The sequence below is a fragment of the Eumetopias jubatus genome, unplaced genomic scaffold, assembly GCF_037043125.1.
Source record: "Eumetopias jubatus isolate StellerSeaLion01/CBP00866 unplaced genomic scaffold, mEumJub1_p1.0 scaffold_3, whole genome shotgun sequence".
Lineage (NCBI taxonomy): Eukaryota > Metazoa > Chordata > Mammalia > Carnivora > Otariidae > Eumetopias > Eumetopias jubatus.
The window spans coordinates 30,783,681-30,805,607 of NW_028274809.1; the positions used below are offsets into that span (position 1 = coordinate 30,783,681).

Here is a 21,927-nt window from a genome sequence, read left to right on the forward strand (position 1 = left end):
TGTAGTGATCCGAAGGGGTATGTGCACCCCAATGTTTATAGCAGTGATGTCCACAATAGCCAAACTATGGAAAGAATCAAGATGTCCATCAACAGATGAATGGATAAAGAAGATGTGGTATATATATATATATATATATATATATATATATACACACACACACACACACACAGTGGAATATTATGCAGCCATCAACCCCCCCCCCCCGGAATATTGCCATTTGCAATGACATGGATGGAACTAGAGGGTATTATGCTGAGCGAAATAAGTCAGTCAGAGAAAGACATGTATCATATGATCTCACTGATATGAGGAATTCTTAATCTCAGGAAACAAACTGAGGGTTGCTGGAGTGGTGGGGGGTGGGAGGGATGGGGTGGCTGGGTGATGGACACTGGGGAGGGTATGTGCTACGGTGAGCACTGTGATATGGGTAAGACTGTTGAATCACAGACCTGTACCTCTGAAACAAATAATACATTATATGTTAAAAAAAAAGAAGATAATAGGAAGGGAAAAATGAAGGGGGGAAATCGGAGGGGGAGACGAACCATGAGAGACTATGGACTCTGAGAAACAAACTGAGGGTTCTAGAGGGGGGGGTGGGGGGATGGGTTAGCCTGGTGATGGGTATTAAGGAGGGCACATTCTGCATGGAGCACTGGGTGTTATACGCAAACAATGAATCATGGAACACTACATCGGAAACTAATGATGTAATGTATGGTGATTAAAGTAACATAATAAAGTAAAATTAAAAAAAAGAAATGAGTATGTTAGTATTAGTGTTTAATTTATAAGGTAGGTGAAGCAACAAATGGACCAGGGACCAACATAAAGATGAGGAGAGCTGGGTTTGCTTTTGGGTAGGAAGAATTGGAGCTCAGCCCCTCCACATACTGCCTTGATTTCATCTCCGTACAGGCTTCCTGTGAAAAGGGCTTCCCTCATCCTGCTCTCAGTAGTGACCTGAACTTCTTGGTCCCACCCTCCGTTGGAGAGGGCACACCAAAGGAGGTACAGCCTGGTCCCAGAGCTCCACACAGGGGGGAGGCTGGATTTTGGTAATGGATTCAGCCACAGTTGTACTTGGGTATATTTTGGAAATTTATAGTCTCACCATCTCCCTGATGCCCAGCACCAAGGCTACGGGCCCGTTCTCCAATTTCCACCAGGTCATCAGTGGAAGCGCTTTTGGCCTCTCTGTAGCAATTCTGATGTGGAGTTGAAGCACCTCATGACAATTTTCACCGAAGTGTGGAGGGTAATTCTGGGCCTTCATCTCCTGTTCTGTGCTAAGCAGGTGCCAGAGCCCGAGGCTGGGCCTGTTGGGCACGCAGGCGGCTCAGCCCTTGGCCCCCATTCAGTTTGCCTGTCTGGAATCCAGCTCATTATTTGGCAGAGAGCTTTGGAGATGGCACCAGCATGATAGTTCTCTATAATATCACATTCTATTCAGCTTTCATTTTTGCAGACGAAATGGATTTATAGCACAAAGGTTGCTGAACTGTATTGTCGAAATGATTTTCAACAAATAATAAAAGTTATTAAGAGAGTCTCAGGTGCCAATGACTAGCGCTAAGCTCGCCTGGCTGGCCTTGGTCTCTTCATCCTCTGATTGATCATTACAGGGCTGGTAAAGACTGGTTATTAATGTCATTACAAGCCTTTTACTTTCAAATCTCCTTTTATTGAAATCCGAGCATTCTTTGTTATTTCTCTTTTTGCCGTAGCATAGCCTGACTGTCAGCCCAGCTTCTGCGGGTTCCATGCTTGCCTTTGATGCTGGTAAAATTGGGCAGCTAGCAAATCAAGGCTTATCATAGCTCACACTGATTGGGGCCATGAAATTGCTCTGCTCTCATCATGACTCCGTCTTCATCATCATCATCATCATCATCTTCTTCTTCCTCTTCTTTTGTCTCCAGTGTTCTTGTACAGTTATTGTCCTGAACCCTTCCACAAGCCCCCTCCCACTCCCCCGCCTCCACTCCTTTTAGTGAACTAGTATGTGGGTCCAGAGCCGTTGATGAGTGCTTTTAAAAAAGACGGAGCAAGATAAGCTTTTATTGTGAGTGAGCTCCTTCAGATGTTATTTCATCCTACATTTGTTCTCTAACTCCCTGATTTATTGATTTATTCCTTGAGCAATCTGAAGAAAACTGTAAATTTACCCTGGCTCCTATTTCTCTGAGTGCTGCCTCGCTCTCAGCCGTATTTGGTGCCAGCATATGTGCCAAATGAAGTGATTTCCCCGTTTTAGCACATGCATTCTATTATCAGCCCGGTGGCAACCTCATTTCTTACAACCAGTCACGAAGCCGAAGCTTTAATAATTTAAATAAAAGCTTATCATAGAAAAGCAAATATTTACATGTTTGAGTTGTCTAATTTAAAGAAATTAATTAAAAGTAAATGCCGAAGTGATTTAAAACTAAAGAGCCATTACCAAATAAAATGTTATTTACCATTTGCCCCACACCAGCTTGTTTTTGAACTTGGGGAGGGATGGGATTCCAGGCTCAATCTTTGCTGTTTGGACTTTTTAAGACTTCAGGCTGCCAGCCTTTTTGGAACTAGATCCCACTCACCTGTGAGGGTGGGAGGCGCTCTCAGGATGCACTTCAGGGTCGCGGGGGGAGCAGAGACGCTGAGACCGAGAAAGAGATTGGGCTTGGACCTGGCAAGGCACCTCATAGAAATACAATCCAGGTGCCTTGCCTTCTCCTGAACCTCAATGACCTCACACGTGAACTGGGGATAGCAGGACCTCCTTTCCCCCCTTGCAGAAACTGAGTAAGAACAAACAGACCAATTACACTAAGTCCTCAATACCTGTTGAGTTTGAAGTCACACTCAGTCGTTTTTACAAGAAAGAAAACTGCATCTTCTATAGGGAGTTTAAGATAACTGTCCAGGCCTAGAATGAGCAAGTAAATTTGTAAGCAAATCTAAAATTTATGACGGACTGCGAAGGGACCCTCTGTGTCCCACTCCATATTAATACGCATCGGTGCAGGAAACCCTCCATCAGACATTGCAACTTAAAAGTTATTACAATGAATATATACCTATATGAATATATAAATATGAACATATATACACAGACCACATATATTCATATATAGTCACTATATATGTTCAATATTCTTGTATAGCATATATATATACGTGGAGAGAGAGAGAAGCTCAAATATTTTTAAAAAATTCAGCTAGTTGCTGACATTGGAACATTGAGGGCTTTCACATAAATATTCAGCTTTCCTGTTTTTCTTTAAACTCAGGCCTTGCCTTCCTTTAAGATGATACTCAGCTGGAGCCACCCCTGGAGGTAGGGCTTAGTCCCCCTCAGTTTCTCCTCCTGCATGCTTCTCTCCTTGAAGGCTCCCACCTGCCCCTATAGCTATTAGGGCTGTGCCCCCACCCCCATTTCTGCATCGCCGCGTTTGGGTCACAGCCTCCAGTTGACATGTGTATGTTATCCAAATTCCCCACTTTAAAGAGCGAAAGTGTCCTGGGAAGTACACTGACACGTCTAGTACCATACCGGGTCCACCTGTAAATAAGTTCTCCATCAAGACCTCTGTGCAAGAGGGCCGCCTGGGTGGCTCAGATGGTTAAGCATCTGCCTACGGCTCAGGTCATGATCCCAGGGTCCTGGGATGGAGCCCCACGTCTGGCTCCTGGCTCAGCGGGGAGCCTGCTTCTCCCTCTCCCTCTGCCTCTGCCTCTGCCTCTCCCCTGCTCATGCTCTCTCTCTCTCCCTCTGCCTCTCCCCTGCTCATGCTCTCTATCTCAAATGAATAAATAAAATCTTAAAAAAAAAAAAAAGACCTCTGTGCAAGAGACAGCTGCAGTGTGGAGAAGGGGCCCCGGGTCGGAACAGCAAAGACTGGGTCATATCCCAGGGGGTTTCAAACAAGTCATTTTACTTTCCTAGACCTTATCTTCAACTCTGTAAAATGAATAGGTGCCCCCCAGTGAGTCACCCGGGGTTATAATTTCAGGACCCTTCCAGGAAACCACACAGGCTCCAGTCCAAACTGACTCGAGGTCACAGTGCTGCATTTCAGCCTGACCTCTGCCTGTGACCCTGGCTGGACTTCTTCACTTATCTGTGCCTTGGTTTCTCCATCTGTAAAGCAATATGTGCTTTTCTTCTCACAGAAGAGAGGGCAATGATACGAGTGAAAGCATACTGGAGGAAAGTTGGGGTAAAAAGAATCTCAGATCTTATGTGACGCTGGTATCTCAAAGGTTATAGGTATGAAGAGAAACTTGCCTTGCCTAATGGGATTTCTGGATCGGAATTTACGCTCCCCAGGAGAGGCATTATGCAGACTATTGTCCTGGCCCACAAGGTGAGACTGAGCAAACCCTTGGCAGAGAATACCAGACCTCAGGTAAAGAAAGAGGAGGCGTGTCCCCTTTCTGAAAACCTGGACTCTAACTTACCTCCTTGCTCCATGCATTTTATGAGGAAAATCTGCAGTTAACTGTTATCAGGTGGTTAAGCAAGTTGATGAGGTGTAAACTAGCCCTTTAATTGTTTTATTTACAACATACTTATCCTGCCCTAACATCTCACTGGGGAATTCTCTGCTTAGTTGATTAAGTTGAGTAAGGTTTAGTGAACTACAATTTGGTAAAACCAGAAACAGAAAAATACCTGCTGGATTTCAGCGATTTTACAGTCACTTGTAAGTAAGTGTGGAACACACTCGGTGGGCATTCAAAAAAAAGTATCATCATCAACAACAACAAATGGATTAAATTGTTAATTACCTCCATCACCACCACTAAAAAGATAATAACCTGGAAAATCAAGATGGTGGAAAATAACTAAATTTAAATCCATTTTTTCTTCTCTGGGTACTATTTCTCGTAGAAAGAAATAGCTTCAGGGGAAAATTTCATTTGTCAGGGACAGGCACTCAGAATTGCCTTTAGAAGCCAAATGCTTACTTAAGAAATAATCCTCTTATCGTTCCTCTGTAGTTCTAAATCTGGACAGACGAAACTCGTAACGTTAACCTAGCCCAGAGGGCCATCTTTCACGTTAGTTGGTGACAGTGCTCTATGAACCCCCCGAACATCAAGCGCCTACAGAAAGCTATGAGGCCCGATGTCTATCATCTGGGATCTTACCAACCAACTGAGGGGACAAAGAAACAGATGAAAGACGAGACAGGGCACATAGGCTCAGTGCTGAGGAAGTGCCTTGGGATACCTGCTGTAGCAAAGGGTTCTGATGAGCTGTTGCATTGGAGGAATCTGGAAGAAGAGCTGGGTATGAGCGACAGAGAGACGGGGACGGGGAGAGAGGTTGACGCTCTCTGATGACAGAAGGCCGCTGAAAACCTGCAGGATGCTGGGCAGAAACTCTCAGAGGCCAAGGAAGCGCTCTTGTTTTTAAGTGTCAAATCTGACCTGTTCCAGCTATCATTTCTTCCTGATCCCTTATATCTGAGTCAGATGCCCCTCTTGTAAACTTCTCGAGCAATGTCAGTAATGTTAGAAAATTAAGTCATGATTGATTTAAATGTATATGGTAAGATTACATAAGGTCACGGAAAATCTTGAATATAGTGCAGACTTTATGCTTGCTTTGGGAAAGTTCTGCCTCTACAGAATTGCTAACCACTATAACTAAGTACCTGTTTTCTTATTTGACCCCCAATAAACGGACCTTCATGATGGTAAGTGCTATTATTGAGTTCATTGTTGACTTCCCAGTGCCTGGCACATAAGCCCTCACTGCAATATTTAGTAAATGAATGTTCTCTGGTGCTTCCTGAGGTGGAAAAAAGGGTCCTCTTTTCTTTAAACTGAGTGGGCATTAGACCTGCCGACTGAGGAAAAAACACCATGCCCATTTGAGCTTCAGCCTTGTCTCTTTCTCTTCCGGCAGCTGACACCTTGCTGGTTGCCTAGTGACCAAGCACGCGTCTTGACGCCGGCTTTCTTAAACAGGTTTCCATCGTGATGGTGGGCTCAGCCTCTCTATGGTCAACAAGAGCACTGCTCTTGGAGTCAAAACTCCTGGGTTCAAGTTCCGGCTCGGCCACTGGCTCTGAGTGGAAAATGGCCATGTTCACTTTCTTCGCTGGAAAGTAGAGATTATAATGCCAAGCCCACAGGGTGGTTGGGGTAAGATCAATCATTAGAGGCGTGTGGAAAAGCGTGATGTAACCGACAAAGCCCCGTTCAGTTGTAAGATATCATAAGTATTAGTAGGACCCCTTCACTTTCTCCAGGCCTGAGGTTGTGCCCTGCCCATTAAAATCCTTCAAGGAACGAGGCCCTAGCCCTGACTCTTAACGTTCAAGGCTGGGTGGCTTCATTTGCTGCCGCCTTCCTGATGCCGATAGAGTCTTTGTCTTTGGTCTTCTGCCATCTTTTAGGTTGTGCTCCTTTCTGCTTGTTGGGATCTTGAATTTTTGTCCAAACTGGATAGACTTCTAGGTGTCTTCTGGCTACAATCACCTACAATTCTGCCTTATCTCCTTCTGCCAGGGCCTCTCCTGATCTCTTCTAGCTCCAGGGATGTCTGTGTTCAGGTCTCAGCTAACTTTGAGCTGAGCAGCCCTGACCATCAACACAGATCCCGCTATGAGCATCAAGAGATGCAACAGCAGGGGAGTTAGGTGCTTATAGTTCTGGCCTTTCACTTAATGGACATGTGATGTTAGGACAGTTGCTCATCCTCTATGATACAGTCTCAGTTTCTTCATGTGTGAAATTGGAATTGTAAGGGTTACCTGTCTCACTGGCTACTCAGAGGGGTTAAGTTAGAAAAAGCACTGGAAAGCACTTAGCGCACTACCTGGGCATGGTAAGTGATTGGTAAAGATTGGCTATTATTATCATTATTATTTTTCTCTCTGCTCCAACTTTTTATTGCTTATTCCTTATTCCATAATGTTTTGCATGCTTTTCTCAGTCTTCCAAATACTCAAATATGTCTATAGGCCTTTTTCTCTCTAAAAATCTGCTTTCTCCAGATGGAAATGAGGCAAGTTATCACCACTTTCCCAAAACTTGTGGACTATGTTCTTTAAAAAAAGATAACAAAATACACTGAAATATATACTCTCTAAACAGTTGTTCTTTTTTGTGTAGTCTTGGTTATATCCTTTATGTCTTATTGCTACTTATTAGTGTGACCACACTGATGTCACCAATGGAGAGCTGCTGGAGGACTTGGACTGGAGGCTGTCCACGTCTCTGAGAAAGATCAACACAAGCTATAAAGTGAGTTATAGACACATGCACCCAAAGCCAAAGGAAGCTGGGCAGCAGCCAAAAGACCATCAAGCATGGTCTTGAAAAAGACGTAATATCCTCCATCTCTCTTGTCCTTTTCTTTAATATCAGACTATCTGGAGGGATGAAACACTGGATTATATTTACTTGAGGAAGCATTCCTGGAGCCTGTGGGTTAGAGGACAAGCAGATCCAGAAGTAGAAAATGGTTTGGTGCACTGGTCTGATGGATAATTTTTTAGGGGTTTAGCACTCCTTCTTCCTTTTATGAGCGTGTAACAGGAGCTTCTACTTTCCTCTTTCATCCTTGATTCTACCGTTCCTTCTTCCCTTGTTATCACACTTGGGACAGTGGGAAGTTGCTGGTTTTCCTGCTTCGTATCGGCCCCCCCTTATCCTGGTGATAGGATTCTGTTCGTTTGTGAATTGTACCATGCCTACCCCCAGTCCATGTGGTTCAGGTGGAGTGACTGTACCCATGACTCCAGAGGTGGCATGTAACTTAGGCCTGGCCATCAGAACATTCCACCCCACTGGCTACAGTGATCATCTATGGTTAAGTACGTAATCTGATCTCAGCAACCTGGGGCAATTCTAGGACTTCCATTGGATACGTTGAAATGTGAGAGTCCCTTTCTTATGGGAGTGGCTGAGAAGACAGGAAGATAAGCGTGGCGCTTTGGGCAGCTGTCTGGAACCCCAGGGTGGGTGAGTTTGCCTGGGAATGGAGCTAGCAGAGAAGAAAGCAGAGTCAAGAGATGGGGAGAAGGATACCAGTCTGAGTTTAGTTTACCCTTGGACTTTTTGGTTATATTTGCTAGTAGATTTTTTTTTTTTCCCATCTTGCCTAGAGAGGCATATCTGAATACTTAATCGAGAGGGAGACCAATGACCAACAATGCTTAACCTGTTGTTTGTGTGCGGAGCAGGGTACCTAATGGTACAAGCACAAGTTCTATCGGATAACATACTTTGAATGGCCATTCACTTTAGAAACCACCTCGGGAGGGAAAAGCTTCCTTGTAGCTCATGTTGCCTCAGCTTGGCACAGTGTCCCACATCTCCAGAGTGGAGAAGGTGCAAAGCAAAAGGTCTAGAATAATTCCCTCTTTAAACTGCAATAAAGAGGGTGTTAGGTGGGGAAAGAGACGAAACATGCCATATGGGAGGGTGCCTGATGGGCTGATGGGTTTTTGGTCTGGGTCTAACTTCCCCTAGGTTTCGATGCCTGCGTCTGTGACTAAATGTCATAACTCTATGTGCAATTAGGTTAGTCCCGTTCTGAGAAAGTGAATGATCCCAAACTCTCATCCTCTACCAATTAGCCAATAGGTAACCACAATGAGTGTGCGAATAATTAGCAATTAGTTGTATAAATCTAACACATGCCAGGAAAATTCCTGCCTGCTCAGACCCACGGGGGTAAATAAAAAGGGAGATACCACAATGACGTCCCCATCATCTCCATCCCTTTCAGCCGCTTCTCCTCTTCCTTCCGGCCACAGAAACACGCAGCCTTTGTTAGTTCTCTTTCTGTCCATGTTCTCCGTTCACAGACACCATGGGAGGGAGGCCTGCATTTGGAGATGCTTTGGGGAAGGAGGTCTGGAGAGCCTGACTTGGTGAGATTTTCGTCTCATCTTATGGCATATTGATTTTATGAAAAGGGTAATGAGGCTCACGGTGTTCATTTGAATGGCAAAGAGACTGTTGCACTGCCTGAGAATGTGGAGACTTGTTTCTCAGGAGCGGCATGAGGCCGCCAGACCAGCGTGGGTCCTATCCTGTGCCTTCGAAAGTATGGTTGGTAGCAGCCAGGCCTCCCAGGGCTGTCTGCGAGTTGGGAGTTTGCCAGGGACCAGCAAGGGCCAGAGCAGTGGAAGGCCTCCTGAGAGCTTGAGCTCTGCCCTGACCTAGCCCAGGAAAAAATGGGCCTCTCTTTTCACCTCTTTTCCCCCGCAAATTTACTGAGATATGATTTACATACAAGAAATGCAACCATTTCAGGGGCATCTGGGTGGCTCAGTTGGTTAAGCGACTGCCTTTGGCTCAGGTCATGACCCTGGAGTCCCAGGATCGAATCCCGCATCGGGCTCCCCGCTCGGCGGGGAGTCTGCTTCTCCCTCTGACCTTCCCTCTCATGCTCTCTCTCTACCATATTCTCTCTCTCTCAATAAATAAAAATCTTTAAATTAAAAAAAAAGAAATGCGACCATTTCAAGCATCCAGTTCCATGAGATTTTATAAATGGACACAATGAACCACCCTCGGAATCAAGGATATGGATGGCTCTTTATTTTACTTTGTTCAACTGCTCCTTTTTCCTTACCAGCTCTTAAACTGAGCATTCCACATTTCCACAGAAGACAGAAAGAAAATCCCACACTTGAAAAATTCATGGCTTGTCTGGAAAAAACTCCGGTCACTCATGTCTGATAAAAATTGCTAAATGTATTAAAATAAAGTCAAGGTCCGGGCAGGTAATGAAAATGAGAAATTTGAGTTTTGGAAAGAATTCTTTGGGATAAATAAACCGTTCAGAATTGAAACTTGGAAAAACATGCCATGGCATCTCAATCACAATTATTCTATTGCTTTATGTACTGCTGTTTGTAGAAAACGTTCTCTTAATGACAAAAATATAAATTACTGAAAAAGAATTTGCTTTCAATGAAAGAATTCTCATGCCTCAATTAGAAAGCCCACAAAACTTAAGACAAAGGGAGGATTTCCACTTAAACTCAGTATGGTTGAAAAAGGAGAACTGTCCTTCCTGACACCTTCACAGTGAAATGTCTGGAATTTTTTCCCCCTAAGTTGTAAATTCTTTCTTGTGTTTTGCCTTCCTTCCCTGCCCGTCTGCCTTAAAAATTTAGTTGAATGACTACTATGTGCCAGGTACTATGCAGGGCTGATGATACAGTGGTGACAAGGCAGGACCCTGCCCAGAAGGAGCCTGTGGCCTTTGCTTTCTATATCTTAAATCCACTCCCATTTTCATCTCACTTCTAGTGGGTTTGTTGCTCTTTGCAAAGCATGGCTAGAAATGGGAAACTGGGAAAAGAGAGAGGAGCTGAGAAAGGGAAAAGGAAAGAAGTGTCAAGGGCGCCTGGGTGGCTCAGTCGTTAAGCATCTGCCTTCAGCTCAGGTCATGATCCCAGAGTCTTGGGATCGAGTCCCACATCGGGCTCCGTGCTCAGCGGGAAGCCTGCTTCTCCCTCTCCCACTCCCCCTGCTTGTGTTCCCTCTCTCGCTGTCTCTCTCTCTGTGTTGAAAAATAAATAAAATCTTAAAAAAAAAAGAAAAGAAGTGTCATAATTATTTTCCATATAATGAAGACTAAGAATTCTATTTCTTTTCCCCACCATTTCCTCATTTAGTTTTCCACCATTTGTCATGGCTAGGGGTCATGTTAGAAACAGATTCTAAAAACCCAGATCAACAAAAAGCAAAAAAACCCAAGAATAACCCAGTACCTGAGCATTTGCCTAAAACACAGAACTCTCTCTCAGCAGCTCTACCTACGTTAAGAAAAGAGAGAGCCACAGAGAGAAGTTAAAGTCAATGCCAATACAACGAGGTACCAGAAGTTTCCAATGGTTGCTGCATTTCTTACACGTCAGAAATTTGGAGAAGAAAATACACTGTTTCTGATGGCTGTGGTACTATTATTCAGAACATTGGAGAAGTGGTTTATTTACTATAGATAGCATGATAGTCAGCCACCAAATCTAAATCTGGTTATATTCTGGTGCTGATTGTGAATCCTTTTCTTTTTGTAGCTTCTTCATGAAAACACTAAGAAGTAAAACCAGATCTATACCACAAATATAATTGTGGTTTATGAAGAAATTAGTTGGTAAGAATAGACATTTACTTCTTGACCAGTGACTTCTGTGATTTTCCAAGATGCAATGACTCATCTGGACATCACCACCGGTTCTTTGAGACCCATGATTTCTATATTGGCATCTTAGACTTGACTCCACAGGGCACCTGATAGTAATGCAGGTCTTCTGGTTTAATTGCGGTTAAGAATGTGGCTCCTGAAATACTAATGTGAGATTTCCTTCTTGAGACCAAAGGATGAAAGCGGATGTGTTGATGTAGAAGCTCACTGCTGTTGGCTTCTTGGAAGAAAAGGTTCGAGAAATTTATAATGCAGGTTGTTATCAGAAATTAAAATAGATGAAGGGTACAGCCCTATAACTGTAAGTAAGTATTTGGTTCTTAGGATTTCCAGCTCTCTGCTTATATTTCCCGTCTGTTCTTCTGTGCCGTCTACTTTATCCATATTAATCATCATTGTTTTAAATCCCCAGTCGGATAATTCTAACATCCCTGCCTGGTCTGGTTCTGCTTGTTCTATCTCTCCAAATTATGATTTCTGTTCTGTTTTGTTTCTGGTTTTTGCCTTTTAGTATGCCTTGTAGTTTCTTCTTGCTAGCTACACACGACGTACTGAGTACAAGGAATGTGGTGGTGAGGCGTCAGGGGAGGGAGCATTCTCTAGTCCTGTGATAAGGTCTCAGTCTTTCAGTGAGCCTATGCTTCCGGTCTCTGAACTGCGTGAGTGTTTCTCCCCACTTAGGTGGAACAGGATGGTCAGAGTGGCCTGAAGTTGAGTATTTCCCTTCTCCCACATGGAAAGCTAGAACCTGTTGGAATTGGCTATTTCCCTTTCCTCAGGTCAGTTAGGCTCTGATAACACCCTCAGCAGGTTAGGCTTTGTTAACTAGTTTCCCGTGAGCGTACGCCTTGTTAAGAAGAACAGAGTACTCTGGTGTACTTCAAAATGGGCCCTGTCCTCCTCTCACTGCTGGAGACAGAAGGGCATCCCCCCTCCATATGTGCTGTGGGGATCTGGTTGAGCTCCTGGATGTATCTCACAATGCTGTGGGCCTCCTTATGACTGGGTCCACCTGGAGTATATAACTCTCAGAGCTGTCCCCACTGAGCCTCCAGCAATTCGTTAATTACAGGTCAGGCTTTTCCTACCCTGGCACAGGTCCTTGCAGTGGTTTCTCTTGAGTCTCTGTTCCTGTAAGCTGAGACTCTTTGTATTTGCCAGTCTGTCTCTCCAATCTTTGGGGCAGTGGTTTGCCCCGTGTCCTCACCTCTCTTGCAGATCCAAGAAGCATTGTTGATTTTTCAGTCTTTTTAGATTTCTACTTGTGAGGATGGAGCTCTGACGTCCAAGCTCCTTACATGCAGAACCAGAAAATTCAAGACTCCCCCGTGTATTTGGTATCAAAGTTTGCAACTTGTGAAAACTTCTTCTTGCTCCTTTTCCTCCTCCTCCTCTTCTGATTCTTCTCCTCCCTGCCCCCCTCCTTTTTTTTTTTAAATAATAAGAAAGTACAGGGGTACTTGACTGGAAACTTGCAAATCCTTTTGCACAACAGCAAACTATCATCCCATGCCAGTCCTCCAGTGCTACATTATCTCCAATAACTAGGCAGGAAATAAGGTGGAAGGAGTTAAGTAGAGGAAAATTTTGACTTAAAATATATACAATGGTGAAATTGAAATCATTTTTATCCTTACACAAAACTCCTAAAGAAATTATATATTTTTGTGGATATCTTGAGTCTACACAGAAGGAGTGTTAATGATAGGAAAGAGAACGTTTCCATTGTGCCTTTAAACTAAAGAAAGACGAATCATATGGGATGAAGTGTCTGAGATGAAGAAAATTCTTCAGTCATCTCTCACCAATCCTCCTTGGATACCAGGCAACAAAAGAGAAGACCATAATGGAATAATAGCCTTCCACATAAAAGAGTTATGGTACGTTGACATTAGGTTGAGCTGCGGTCCCTTCAAAATGGAATAAATTCTGAGCCCAGACTGTCACAGAGGTTCAGAAAGACGACAACCAATGTATGTTTTTATACTGTCTTCCTCATATTCAGCCTGCGGTAACTTGAACTGAGAATTGGCTTTTTATGGAGATTTATTACAATAGCCTTGTCATTCAAGAATAGGCCTCCATCATCATAAATAAAGAGCAGACACAAAGGGATGTGAAGATCCAAGACAGAGAGAGAATTTGTCAAGGTGGGTAAATCACGAACTTACTTATATAGCAAATAAATACACATGACTAAAGCCATCACTCATTAGGGGAAAATCTATTCTTCTTTCCTGAAAAAAACCAAGTCAAGCTGCCCCAGTTTGGATTTCTTAACCTTGTCCAAGGAATCCTTGGTCGTCCTAGAACTCAGAAACTGAGGCTGGCCCCTCTGTGTTAGGGCACACGTAGGCCACTCCAATGAGGAAAAGGTGTGGATTTCCTTGAGCACCAACTCTACCGTGGCCTGAGGGTTGATCCTTCTGATCAACAGTGCTGAGAAGGCTAGCCTTCTGCAAGAGACCACGAAACTACTGACATCTACTACAAAGCCCTCCGTGAAATATGAGGGGAGAAAGACAGCCGACTCCTTGCTCCCTGCATTTGCCTTAAAAGTCCAAGAGGCAGGGCCAAAGCGCCTCCCCACACTTCCTCTGGACACTGAAATCTGTGTAAGTGAACGCGTTTCCATGTCCAGCTTTGTTGTTTCAGCTGTTCCGAGAGCTGGGGATATCCATTACTCCCCGCCCCGAGACACTGACCTGCACAACAGCTCCAGGCTCCTGGCTGGCCTCCCCTCCTCTCACTGCTCCGCATTTCAATAAATGCCTGCCTGGAGTCTTCCTGAGGCCACCACTCCGACCTGCTCATCCCCACTAAATGATTCATTAGGTTGGATTAACCCTTTAAACACTACTATTTACCAAAGGATCCCTGGGGCTTCTCACACACTCCATCATTTTTAGCCATTATAAACAGCCGGTCCCAGCAGGGCGGAATCCACTTTAAGGCTACTCAGGTTGACAATGTGGGTTTTGTTAGCCCCAATTTACTTAAAAGCTCAAGACAGCATTTACTTTGTGAGATGGGGCATACACATTTTCATCTCCCAGCCTGTGCATTCCAAATATGCCTCTCGCCATAAACACCTAGGCAGTGCACAAAAAAGGCTGCAAGGAGTGGTCACAACAAGGCCGTGGGGTGACGCAGGGTCTATTTTCATGCCTCCGTTATCCAAGGCTCCTTTTTGGTTGTTGCCATTTTCTGCCTATAATCAGCTGTGTGCACAATGAGTGGTGCCTGCCAAATGGCCATTTGTGGGCGCAATTAGACACCTGTGCCTTCAAACAAGTTGCAAGCACCTAATTGTGTCTGCATGTAGCCACTTGTGGGTGCAATTATCCAGAAATCCAGGTGTGCCTGGTATTATGCACAATTTAAGGGGCAAAAAAAAAAAAATGTTTTCCAAAAAAGAAGGCTCAGGTTGAATGTGTGCCCTTCAGACTTTAACTGGGGTGGTTCAGCAGAAGCTTCCACCACTCTCTCCGCATGGAGTCTCTTTGTTTTAGGGTCTACGGCAGTGCTGCCCAATAGACGATAATGCAAGTTACCCATATAATTAAATTTTTTCTAGTGGCCACATTAAAAAGTATAATGGGAGAGATGAAACCAATTTTAATAATTCATTTTATTTAACCCAACATAGCTAAAATATTATAATTGCAACATGTAATCAATATAAAAAATGAGATTTTCCATTTTAGGGGAGGGGGTTATACTAAATCTTTGGAACCTGGTGTGGATGCTACACTTAAAACATCACAATTTAGGCTCGTCACCTTGTAAATGTTTCAGAAGAACACTTGATAGTCGCTACCATATTGGAAAGCGCAGGACTACAAAGCATTGTTTTCAGTTGTGTTTAAATGCTTGGGATTTTTATCCTTTAAGCACTTTCCTGAATATTTACAAAATCAGATTTCAAAGAAAGAACATCTAAAAATGCCATTTAGTGCCCGAGGGTTGCCATTGGTTAACATGGCCCTTCATAATGAGAACTGCTAATAAAATAAAGTAGGATGTTGAAAATCTCTCCCTACCTCTTTGTATTACCGTTTATGAGGAACACAGTGGGGCTGGGTTCAGAAGTGACAGGCACAATCTGTGTAGACAGAGTTAGAAGAGGGGTAGCCAGAATTGGAAGGGAAGTGGAAATAGGGCACCTAGGATAGGAAAAGGGAACGGACCCGAGATCGGGGCAGACCTCTGCATCCTCCCTTATTATATATGTGAATGGTTGTTCCAATTTATCCAGATAAGTGTGGGTTTAAGAGCATTGGAACAGAAAGTCTGATTCATCTTGGTTGCGTTTGGGAATTGCTAAATTAAAATTTGGCAAGAACTCAAGAGATTATCTTTCTTTAACTATAGCATGGGGAAATTATAGTATGTCCTTGATAGAGTTGTCGTGAGGATTAAATGAGTCAAAACGGGTAAAACACTGAGAAGGGTGCCTCGCACGTATGAAGCCGTCAGTGAGTATCAGCTGCTGTCATCACCTTCCCCACCAGCACCGTCATCATGACTTTTATCATGATATTTATTCTCAAGCCATTCCAGAAAGTACGCATAGCTATCACACACACAGGTGTGTATGTAAGTATGTTCACACACACACACACACACACACACACACACACACACACACACAAACACCGAGTTGCAGGGAGAGATGACTAACCTCTCCTTTGCATATTGTTTCCAATGTCTCCTAATTCCTTCAGCCATCATTGCCACTCACTCAGGTAAGTTCTCGGAATGCAGGAATCACGTGGGAACATCTCTGGTTCTCCGGAGCCTCATTCCTAGTAGATGTCAAGCTCATGACACAGGCATTGCCTGAAAATTGGTTAAACCGAGGCTCAGAGCCACTCGTAACGCTCTAAGTTTCATTTCATGCAATGAATCCATGGAGAGCATGTAGAGTGCCTTCTCTTTTGGGTAGAAATACTCCCTGAATCGAGAACAACCAATTTCATGTACTTATGCAACAATTAAGTATATTTTTTACAATTAGGCTATATATTCACATGCCTACTCCCACACCGCCCCGCCCCGCCATGACCCATTCTTTCTTCCTTTCCTGATTACCTGAGAATAGCCAGTTTACCAGCACAGCTGTCCTGAGGTCTGCACCTTCTATACTCGTTGTCACAGGAACTGCTGGTTAGAATAGTTCTTCCTCATCACGCTCTGACCCCGCTTTTTTAAAGCCCCCACATCAGTCAGCAAGAGACTTGAGTATGCCCAGTTTTCCTCGGAGTGCCACAAATAAACACCCCATTTAATTCCATCCGAGGCAACACCGCTTTCTTGACTTTTATCGTGATATTTATTCTCAAGCCATTCCAGAATGGTATGGCCACCGACCTCCACCTCCTCTCTCACTCCTTCCAGACACCTCAATAAAATGCCATTTTCTCTTTGGTCCATTGGCAGGAATATTTGAGGAAAAAGGCAATAATCTAGGCTAGTCTAAAGAATGTTTTAGGAAAAAAAATTGCAAAGGAAGCAAAGCCATCAACCTGGAAAGTGGCCAGATGCCCCCTTCAGAACCTCAACAACAGCTTCTAGCTACTTCCTCATCCTTTTCTGATGGAACCTGCTTTTTCTCAAACACAGTTATTCAAATAGATGAAACATGACTTCTTATTCAATTTCATATTTTTTGGCTTTAGTTACCAGCATTGTCATAGTAGTCTTCAAAGTCATGATTCTTCATCCTGTTTCCTTTCATTATGTCTCAGCTTTGCGTTCAGACTCTAGTGTGTGACTCCAGAAGGCAAGAGGGTTCTCCTGAGTCCCTTATCTGTAGAGAATGCCTACTCTGGGGAAGGTGTGTCAATGTCCCACAGCAACAATATTTTAAAAGTGGTTTTCATGTGGACAGCATTCCAATTATGTAATGGGCTAAACAGGTTTGTGTGGCTACTAGCTTGGCAGCCTGCTTCTTGCACAGAACATCCTTTCTAGGAGAAATGCATTCCGAGCTCCAGGACAGTTGGTATAAACACAGACTGTAGAAACACAGCCCATTTGAGATTGAGGGCCAACTGCATGACGGATGGATTTGTGCTGGCTCACCCGTGTCTTCTCATCTAGTTATTTCCAAATGGCAACCAGAAATGAAGATAGCAGGCCCAGGATCCACATCTGGGGGCCAGGACCCAGCCAGGCTGCGAAGACCAGCTCTAAACCCAATCCATAAAAGCTGCCTCCGAGTGAGTGATGCCTGAAAACTAGAGTTATGTCTTCTTCCAACATCTTTTTATCTTAAGAATATAAAATTAAAATTTTTAGACCATTCAGTGTCCTTAATTGAAAGTATTAGTGAATTCTCAACCCTACTCAAATGCTTGGAATGTGAACATTTTCTCTATTTGATACATATTTCCAAAAGTAGGTAGGTATTTTATTTTATTTTATTTTTAAAGATTTATTTATTTATTTGACGGAGAGAGAGAGATAGCGAGAGCAGGAACACAAGCAGGGGGAGTGGGAGAGGGAGGGAAGCAGGCTTCCCGCTGAGCAGGGAGCCCGATGCGGGGCTCGATCCCAGGACCCCGGGATCATGAGCCGAGCCGAAGGCAGATGCTTAACGACTGAGCCACCCAGGCGCCCCAGTAGGTAGGTATTTTAGACTCAAATTGCGTAGGTAGGTATTTTAGACTCAAATTGCAATAAAAACTTACAAGCAACTTTCAGTATGAAGTAGAATAATTTAAACTTGTCACGATAATTCTAAAGAAGGCTATCATACTTATTGCTGTATCCATGAGAATAGCTTTTTCCAAGGGATTTTACCATCTTATGCCTTCCCATGATTCAACAAGTGAAGAGTGAACCAATAGGAAGGTTTTATATCTCTCCTCTGATTGTCACGAGTGGATTCCATTTGTGTTTCAAAGTTCCATTCTTTGTGATTAATTCTTTTACAAACTCTAGTCATGTAGAGTGAGACATTTAATGTCTCCTTTTTTTTAGGTACTGAGACTTATTCCTTGTATCATTAAAACATAGGCATAAGTATAGCTTTTGGTACCAAACTGGAACGGAAGTCACCGATGCGTGTTTTTAGCTCACCTTCTGGTCATAGAACTTTAGTCCCTGCCATGAAGCAATATCAACACACCCTCTTGTTACAGGGTCTCCACACATGTCATTCCCATTATTACAGATGTCAAGAAAGAGACAGGAGAAGCCCGTTTTATTACGGCCATGAATGATGGCAAGAGATTGGACCTTTCCAGGGGCATGCCGATAAAATGGGTGATTCAGAGATGCTGCGCCTCATACTTGAAAAAAGATCTAAATTTATTACGTTTAATGTTTAAAATAAATCACCAAACCTAAATGTGTTATAAAAATGAGCTAAAATGCTGCTTAACAGACATTATTAAAGAGTCTTAAGTATGGAGCCATTTCTAATTGGTAAAAGTTCACAGATGAACACTTCTTGCAAGTACTCATTTTTAAGAAATATTTCTTCCAAGAAGAAGGCCCTTTTTTCAGCATGAGATATAATCCAGGGGACAAATCTCTTCATGAAAGCATCCTCTTTATGTTCGCAGAAGGAATCTTGGTGGAACCATGATTTAAGCTTTATTCCTCATTTATTTTAATATGAGACAAAAGCAAGGTGAAAAATAATTAAGACTCAATGGTTAATAGTCCAAGCTCGTGTGCCGTGAGTAAAACTTCTGCTCTGCAAGGCAGTAAATGTCAAGAGCCAATCAGCTATTTTTAGTCTCAAAAATAAATAAATAAATAAATAAATAAAATAAAAGAATAGTGTGGAAAATTATTTGTGCTGTTTTTATCATCTTGATTAAAGGATATAAACATGGGTAATTTAAAATTAATCTGTGAAAGAATATGCTGTCACTTCAATTGAAGGAAAAAGAATCATTCTGGAGCTGTCCCACCTCGGCAAAAACCCCACTCTCAACCAGGGCGGTTTGGCCTCCAAGATGCAGTGGGTGCAGTAAACCAATTTTCAGCCCAAAATATGATTTGCCGAATTGGTTTGAAGTAGCGCTGGCTGGATACCACCTCTGCTGGGGAGTGAAATGCAAACTGTCATCCATTCACAGAAAGTGCCTGACAGCCTGGGGGCCTCTGGTGTGGCTGCTCCATAACTGCCCCTTCAGCTTGTGGGCTGGAATTTACAAAACAAGAAGGCAAAGGTACCTCAGGGTCTCAGGGGAGCCCTCACCCCCAGGGAGGAGGACAAGAGAGGTCAGGAGAAACCGACCAAGCCACAGTGGCTTTTTTCTCCCTTACGTGGGTCACTCAGATTTTTCTAATTCCTTGACTTTGACATTTTTCTCAGCCACCCCTTTCCCCCGAAACCACATTTTTATCCCCAAAATGTAGGCTCTGAACAACTGGGTATAAGAATAACAGCTCTCACTGTTTTGAACAAAGAATTCAGGGCCTGCAAAAATAAACAACTGGAATGCTAGGGAAAGAGAAATATATTTTCTTGCAGATTCAAAAATCTGATTTTTTGTATGAAAATATTTATTTTTTTACACTTTACTGATTTACTTAGTTGTTCATTTGTACTTTACAGCAGATGAACTTTATTAGAGCATAGCTTATTATAATCAGTTGTAAAAAACAAATATTTACCACCTATCTACCGTCTAGCTGGTACTGCAGAGCATATAGAAAAGTTTAGGACAGTCCTTACCTTCAAAAATCTCATACTTTCTAGTTGGGGAGATGAGCTAAAAAAGCATTAAAAAAAAAAAAAGATAATTTGGAACACCTGGGTGGCTCAGTTAGTTAAGCATCTGCCTTCGGCTCAGGTCATGATCCCGGGGTCCTGGGATGGAGCCCCGCATCAGGGTCCCCGCTCGGCGGAGAGCCTGCCTCTCCCTCTGCCGGCAGCTGCCCTGTGCTCTCTCTCTCTGACAAGTGAATAAAATCTTTAAAAAAATAAATAAAAAGATAATCTGATGGGCTACTTCGATGCAAGAATCCACATCAAATGGCACAGATTTGGACTTAACTACAAAGTTAAATTATGCAATTGTCATATAACAGTAAAATCCGGAGGTTGATGGGATCAGCTTGAAACGTGGACTTTTGGCCACTCCATTTGACATCACCATGTCAATACTTTTTTTTCTTATTCTACTTTTATCATCCGTTCTTATGATCCTGGTTTATAGGATTTGACCCACGCTCTAAGGCTATATGCTTTATGTTTTAGAGTAGGCACATCTTTATTGGCTTTAGCTACTTTGCTGATACTTGGACTACAGCTTTCTGTACCAGGGCCAAAGTGATTGTAAGGGTCATGGAGTGTCTGTCCTACCTTCTTACATGACACAGACATGTGCCAGGGGACCGTCTTGCTTTCTGGGGGGATTTTGGTCTTTGAATGCACATGCTATAGAGTCGACAAGGGATTTAAAACTCTTGCTTTAAATGACATGTACGGATGAAACTCTACCTAACATATTATTATTTGGCATTTATCTATAGTCAATCAACATACGGAAGTTTATTTGCTCTAATACATGTCGAGGTAAGAAGAGGAAAGTGAGAGGAAAAAAGTCTGTAGGAAACTCTTCGGGCAGCTCTTGGGACTCTTGGAGACACTTAAGATATATTAAAGATCCCATCAAAAGATATATTTATTTCCATAGTATTTCTGATCTGAGGGGAAGAAAAAAACTTGGCAAACGTTATTTATCTTTAAGCTGTCCTTGTGAAATATTTAAATATATGTTACCTACTTTACTGTTATTCTTTGTTCTCCCATATATATTACCCCTCCTCTATGTATACATATATATATTCCCCATATGTGTGTGTTTGTCTGTGTATACACACACATGCAATTTGGCCCAGATGGAATTTAAATTAAAATCGGCTTGCATTTGCTTTCTCCTTTAAAAATTCACCCATCACCCACTGTATATCAAATCCTCTGGCCTCGTACCTATTTACAGTCTTTTCCCATTTCCCTGCCACATCACAAGCCTACAAGTCTGAAAACCATTTTTCTCAAACATTTGCTTTTCCTGGCCCCAACTTGACATTTTTTTTGTGTTTATTTGGTTTTGAAACAGCAAACAGGATACTCAAAAATGTGTCCTGATGTGGAACGTGCCTTGTTCTTGCTAGAGCCAACAAACAGTTAAGGCGGCGGCCAGTGGCTTTTCCTCTTACCATAATGTTTCTTGTGAGATGGGCCACTGACAGAGGGCACAAACTTTCTTTGGGCAGTAGATGAAGCCACAGGCTCTATTTTTAAGTCTGTAAATGCTACCTTCGGTATGGCATCTCTCTCTCTCACTCCTCAGGGGCTTCTGTCCCCTTACAGCTCCTTTAGGTGTTGATGGTTCTCTACTCTCTAGCTCCCTCTCCTCATCAACACAGAAAAAATAGGGTATTATCCTATACATTTCAGCCCAGGAATCCCATTTTTAAACTCATTCATGTACCTGTGAAGGGAAAGGCTTTGTGTCCTGCTAAAGCTTCAGAACACATGCTGAAAGGATGTGACGTTGCACCAAATTAGAGCATTCCGTCAGTGGGTTTTATGGATTTCAGTACATGCTAGAACACGGAGGGGGCGGCTTTACTACCAGGTATGACTGGTGGGTCTCTGAGTAAAACAGGTGGCACAAAGGAGTACTGTTGATCTTTTTGGGGGGATTCTTCTAGAGCAGCAATTGTCTGCTCTAGCTGGAGTGTGCAAAGACCAATGAAAATCCATGCTCACATGGAAC

The 21,927-nt window shown here is 43.1% G+C and overlaps 1 protein-coding gene across 1 annotated transcript in view; it reads right to left on the reverse strand.

The window, feature by feature from the left end:
- The window catches only part of PARD3B (par-3 family cell polarity regulator beta), a 1,008,697-nt gene that overhangs the window by 9,554 nt on the left and 977,216 nt on the right, over positions 1–21,927 (reverse strand). The window lies entirely within an intron of this gene.